We start from the raw sequence: 6,817 nt of genomic DNA on the forward strand, positions 1-6,817 counted from the left end.
TAATGTTAATGCTATAACTTCTGCAGGACTCATCCTACCTAGCACATATTTCTGGAACTTATGACGTGTAATACTGTTACTTTCATTTTTCTTGTTATAGTGTTGACACACAGCCACATCACAAGTCGATATTATTAATATTATACACAAGAAACAAACTCAGTAGACCAGAAAAATAAAGAACAACAACACAAAACTTACTATTTTCAACATGTAAAGATATGTTTACGTGGGCTAAAAAATTACACATTGCCTACAGTGTAGCCTGGGCAACGGCCTTGCCGCAGTGGTAACACCGGTCCCCGTGAGATCACCGAAGTTAAGCGCTATCGGGCGTGGTCGGCACTTGGATGGGTGACCATTCGGGCCGCCATGCGCTGTTGCCATTTTTCGGGGTGCACTCAGCCTAGTGATGCCAATTAAGGAGCTACTCGACCGAATAGTAGCGGCTGCGGTCAAGAATACCATCTTACGACCGGGAGAGCAGTGTGCTGACCCCACGCCCCTCCTATCCGCATCCTCCACGGAGGATGACACGGCGGTCGGATGGTCCCGGTAGGCCACTCGTTGCCTGAAGACGGAGCGCTACAGTGTAGCCTGACAATGTTGTCCAGCACCTTTAATGTGTGTTTACATGGGCCATATTTTGTCTCTGTCTGTAGATGCCCTCTCGCTTTCACCGTTGTTTCCCACTACTCTCACCGACAGCACTGTTATCAGGCGTCTGAGCGGAAACGGTACCGTTTTGCTTTTGTTTGAAAGTTTGTACGTGTACGTATAGCCACATGTTTTGTAGTTGTTTTTGTCCTGAGTTTGTTATGTAAAGCAACGGAAAATGGACAAACGAGAGAACAACGAATGTTATAAGCGCGATTCAACTACGACCAGTGGTATTGGACGTCGAAAGTAACGTATACAAAGGTCGTAATCAGGAAAAAAACAGTTGGCAAGCTGTCGTCGATAATCTCGGGGTCATACTTCATTAAACATACAAAAAATTCCGAAGCTTTCGAAACTATGCCAAACGTGATGTAAAAAAGTTGCATAGGAACAATGGGAGTGCAGGTGGCTCTCCACCCGTATGATTTACACTTACTGCCATGAGGTTCAAACTGTCTCGAGACGTACTTAAAGCAGAAATTAATAGTATAAACAGTGATGTGTGCTAGTGAACAAAATCAAAACAAAAATAAAAATTTTATTTTTATTTCAACCTTCCCTTGATGAAATCTTTAAGGCTTTATACCAAATCATTGCGTACTTCTGGTACCAAGAAGCTTACTGATAAGTAGAGAACTTGAAAGAGGTATATTAAACTTCAGCACAAATCATCAGTGGCTGAGAATCGAAGATTGATCGCCAGTTGGTTTCTAACTGGTATCCACTCTCTTATTTTCATATCTGTTGTAGCAATACTTGGACCATTTGCTTGTACTGAGTATTCGAAATCATGTTTTGACGTTCTGGTAAAATGCTGGAACAGGTATGTCTCCAGAACCAGTTCACTAGTTACATTTTCTGAAGCAATCTACTTATTTAATAAAGGACGTATCCACAAAGCCAGATTTCTCTTGTTCTTTCTGACATGATTCTTTGTTTGATGTAAATGCAGTGGAGCTGCACCCACTTCCACCAGCTCGCGTTCGTCCATCTTGTGGCAATAATATGGCCCCTTGTAAACACTTCTGGCTGAGAAATGTACTGTCGTTGCTGATTTCATTGTATAACTACGAAAGAAATAAGTTTTTTTGAGGCGGACGCTAACAAAAGTATGTTCTTGAAAATTTTCGTCAGTTACGACTTTTATTCCATAGCAGATCAGCGTTTGTGATTTACAGTTATTCTCTAAGAATACTTCACCCGGAATTCCAGCGCATATCAAGGCGAATAAACGCACACTTTGAAAATTTAGGAAGTTACGGTTATTGTGTGCGTAGGCTATTACGTAGTAAATCGGCGTTTGTGATCTACAGTCTAATTAAAATTATTTAATAGTTGACACTTCACGCTTTTGAGCTGGTTTCCTCCATTCAGGGCGCTCAACGTCACGCCCGAACCGTCCACCGTTGCCAAACTGTCCCAATAATTAGTTAGTCCACTTCTAATTCCTTGTCCGGCTTCCTTTCTTGATGTGTTTCGATCTCAAATCCCGGTTCAGACCCTTTATTTTGTATTTCATCACACATGATAACCACACCAAAAACAATACACACACTCACACACACACACACACACACACACACACACACACACACACAACGATACTAACGACATACACACGTTTCATACGCAACACTAACCACGCACTTGTGGATCCTTCAGCTGCGTTTTCAAAATCGTATTGGTATTTTTGCTTGCTCCCATTTTTCTTCCTATCACTCTTTTTTCTTTCGGAATCTGTTTGCGCCACCCATAATCCGGAACCAAGTGCCAAACAGGGCTGCTCGTCGGTTGGTAACACGACAGCTCCTGTAGCCAGTGTGATGATAGTTTCAGGTAACCAATAACAGAGATAAATTACCGTTTGATTTTAGCTCTGAAATTGAAATTTTCTGTCTTCAACTTGCTCGTAAAGCTTAGCTTTAATCGCCGTGAACAAGGCGATCGTGATTTCATGCCTACAGCAAATTGTTTATCGCTGTTTTCTCGGGTACATGGCACATCACGAGATTGTGGTTAGGTTAGGACATGAGTTTAAACCCAGGGATACAAAACGTGTCGTATGCCGAAGTTCAGTGATTGATCAGCTGTCGACAGAGCATCTCCCATTTCATTTCCGTCCGTCGTACCTCGCTGCGGCCGCTTCCAGCATTGCTCCGCGTTACACCTTAACAGCATTTGTGAAGTGACGCACAGCGTTTGTGTGTCTCCTATAACAGAGCGAAAGCCGGCAGCGATTGTGGCAACACTGTAGCAGCAAGTGGTAGGCGTCAACTATCAAGTAATTTTAATCGGACTATAGTTACTGTTGTACATATTATAGCTAACATGTTGTGTCACACCTAGTTTTCCCTTTCAAAAGGAACGTATATTATCTATATTTATCGTAAAGTGATATTATTTTCGAGTTTTTATATCGACTATAGTCTCAGTAAGTTTTGGGAAAACAGTAATTTTTACCACAGGTTTTTCTGTTAGCCAAACAGGAATATCAAAAATGGTTCAAATGGCTCTGAGCACTATGGGACTTAACATCTGAGGTCATCAGTCCCATAGAACTTAGAACTACTTAAACCTAACTAACCGAAGGACATCACACACATCCATGTCCGATGCAGGATTCGAACCTGCAACCGTTCCGGTCGCGCGGTTCCAGTCTGAAGCGCCTAGAACCACTCGGCCACACCAGCCGGCGAACAGGAATATCGATCTGTGTACCAGTTACCTCAGTTCTTAAAGAGAATTAGTAATATTTTTAGCTCAACTGATTACAGAGAAATCAGAAGACTTCGTTTACTGTTATTTGTTCACTGCTCTGCAAAATATTGCACAAGCCACAATGCAGCCCCAGTGTGAATGCTGTTGAATACGGGATGAGTTGGTTGTTGCTTGTAAGCAGCAGGAAATCGCCCTGTCAAATGATTGACAGCTTCTGCGAATCAGCTCCCCACAGGTCATGTACCAGAGTTACCAATGGTACCTCAAGTACCATCCTCTTCTGTGGATTCTGTCTCCTCTGCAGCAAGTATGGGATCTGTCATTACTCGTCCACCTGACTGTGAGTGACGCTTCAACAGTGGGTCTAAGCGCCCCGTACAGGGTAGCCAGGGACCAAGCAGGACTTGTGTTATACCCACAACCAACAAGTTCAAAGTGTTGTCTGTCACCGAAACTGAGCCAGTGGGACTCACTTCACCTGTTTTGGAGAAATCTGCTTCGGCCTCTGTCGAGAGGAGGCAAACGCAGAAGGGTACGCGTCTGTTAATCAACCGCAGTTCAAAAGTACAGTAGATATAATGGTATTCCTTAGTAAAATGACAGCAATGGACAGGAAGGAACACCAGGTGCATTCAGGGGGTCTCTTTCAACATGTTGGCGAAGCTATTCCCATTTAGGGAACAGGGCGCAACCATCACCAGACTATAGTGCAGGTTGGAACAAAAGATGCGTGTCGTCTGGGCATATTTGAAGCATTCCAGCAATTCGCAGAGAAGGTTGAGAAGACCAGCCTTGCGCATGGAATTTCAGCGAAACACACAATTTGCAGCATTGTCGCTAGAAGTGCTCAAGGCTCCCTGGTTTTCAGTCGAGTGGAAGCACTGAACCAGACACTTCAAAAGTTCTGTGACAAGCTCGGCGGCAACTTTCTTCACTCGCACCATAGGGGTTGAGAATTGTAAGCTCCCCCTAAATGGGTCACGCGTGCATTACACATCAAAGGCCGCTGCCCAGGTAGCTGACTGTGTCAGGGGTGTACACAAGGGCTTTTTAGATTAGGTGAGTCTCCATCAAGTACAAAAAAAGACAGCTGTAGGAGGCCAAGAATTAATAGTGTAAGACCCAAAGGAAAGCTCCCCACAGTGAGAGTACTAAAATCCTAGTTGTTAACTCCAAAAGCATTTGCAACAAATTGCCAGAGTTGAAGCCCTCCTAAAGAGCAGGAGCTCACTTAATACTAGATACAGAAAGCTGGTTAAGACCTGAAACTGACAGCAGTGAGATTTTGGGTAAAATACAAGCGTATATCAGAATGATAGGCTGATGGGAAATGGATATGGTGTATCTGTCACAATAGGTAAGATAATTAAATCCGCCGAGATAGAATTTGAAGCTGCGTGCGAGATTTTTTGAGCAAGATTCTGTGGCATAAGTGGGCATAATATTGTAACTAGATACTACTATCGACAACTAGACTGTAGTACAACTTTATACTTTGTCTACATTATTTTGATAAACGACAGCTCCACAGATGAAACGATGCGACGTAGTAAGAAAATTATGTAAACGAAGTGTGTGACTCTTAAAATGTGAACTAATCTCTGCTGAAACAAATTATTCCAGTTTCTTTAGAGAGGGATCTTTTCTCCTCCGCTCTCTTCTGTTCCTAGCTTTCAATGTACACGCACGCTTTGATGGAAGATGCAGTATTTTTAATGTCTGCATATTTTATGTCAATATATCAGTTAAACTCTGAAATATTCTTATTTATAGTGAATTAAGACATCTACCTTGTCCTAACCCATATTTGTCTGTTTTAGCATTAATTTGAGACGCGGTGCCGTGGAAGTCATGACAAGGCAATCTAATTGATCGGCCACCATTGTAGCAGCCTACACGCAAATTTGCATGACCAATCATAGAACCTACCTTAATTATCTTTTCATGATTTACGAAGTCTGATTACTATACGTTGTACCCAAGTATTGGTTTCTTTCAAAATTTTTGAAAATGAATTTATTGAATATAGATGTTATGGTTCAGATAAAAGATAACACAGCGGATCACCAGATAACAATAATGTTCAGATGAACGCTGAGCAAAACGAACTTGACACTATGGATGTGCAAAATTCTCATGTTTCGGAGTCCGAACCATAATCGAGCTCTGAAACACTGGTACACATTTTAACTGGAAATCTGTGTGAAGGCGATATTTTCTCAGACAATCAAACATCAAATGCAGTCTTTGAAACTGGTGACATTTCACGTAAGGCGAATGTTCCAATGGGCAATGATTCCCGTAAATGCCGGCCGTTGTGACCGAGCTCGGAACCGCGCTGCTGCTACGGTCGCAGGTTCGAATCCTGCCTCGGGCATGGATGTGTGTGATGTCCTTAGGTTAGTTAGGTTTAAGTAGTTCTAAGTCTAGGGGGCCGATGACTTCAGATGTTAAGTCCCAAAGTGCTTAGAGCCATTGCTTTTATGTCACTGCTATAACAGTTACTTAAGGATTTTAAGAGTTTTAAATCAGAACAGAAAAAAAAAACACTCCAATGAATTAGCTGTTAATTTTAATAATGTGCTACTTTTAATAATTTGTCTATGCAGTACAACAGTAAATGACGTGTCACAGTTGAAAAGAGCTCGTCGTGATATTCCGCTGGCTTTACCAGTTTTGATGAAAAAGCAAAAACAAATAGCGATACCGTAAAACAATTAGAGAGTAAAGTAAATACTTTCGTCGATGAGCAGGGAAGAAAGTGGAAAAAGTTTAAGGATCAATGCAAAATCATTGTTGACGATTTTTCCCAATGGCTAACAAAGAAAGATAAGGAAATCAGTGATAAATTCCAAATTCAGACGAGTTGTGAGTGGAACGGTCTCTGCTGCCGTGTCGAATTGTGACAGTTCTTGTGAATCTGTTAAAACAGAGCTCGAACAGATTAAACAAACTTTATGCAAAGATTTACCAGAAGGGCGTGGCCAGATGACTACGCCGATTTCTACCATGCAACGATAAAAATCTTCAGTCAAAGATTTAGTTCGAGGTGCAGCATCGACTGCAAACCCAATAAGTAATGAGAGTTTTAATACACTGTTCTTCCTATGCCGTACACTAAAGCTATGTCCTCTAGTGGTTTGTTACCGAGTAACATTCCGTGTGAAGTACCGGCAATACCTACGTTGCGCAATGTCTTGCTTGAAGAGAGCCTGCTGAAACACAGATAATTCCAGCCTTTTATAACAGTAAAGAAAACTGTGTTTATTAAGGCCTTCAAAGACGCATTACGGCCGTCCTGGTCAGAGTAGCAAAAGATACGCTTCACTACAGGGTATTTACAAGGAGATGGAGCCCTATGGGCGTCTCGAACGGCTGAGTACTGTCAAACTTATGAACAGTGGGGCGAACCTTTTTGTCGAAATATTGATATCGAGGT

At 42.1% G+C, this 6,817-nt stretch overlaps 1 pseudogene; it reads left to right on the forward strand.

The window, feature by feature from the left end:
• The first annotated feature begins 268 nt into the window (after positions 1 to 268).
• On the forward strand, positions 269 to 386 carry LOC126186052 (5S ribosomal RNA; annotated as a pseudogene).
• Positions 387 to 6,817: the final 6,431 nt, after the last annotated feature.

The sequence above is a fragment of the Schistocerca cancellata genome, chromosome 4 (assembly GCF_023864275.1).
Source record: "Schistocerca cancellata isolate TAMUIC-IGC-003103 chromosome 4, iqSchCanc2.1, whole genome shotgun sequence".
Taxonomy (NCBI): domain Eukaryota; kingdom Metazoa; phylum Arthropoda; class Insecta; order Orthoptera; family Acrididae; genus Schistocerca; species Schistocerca cancellata.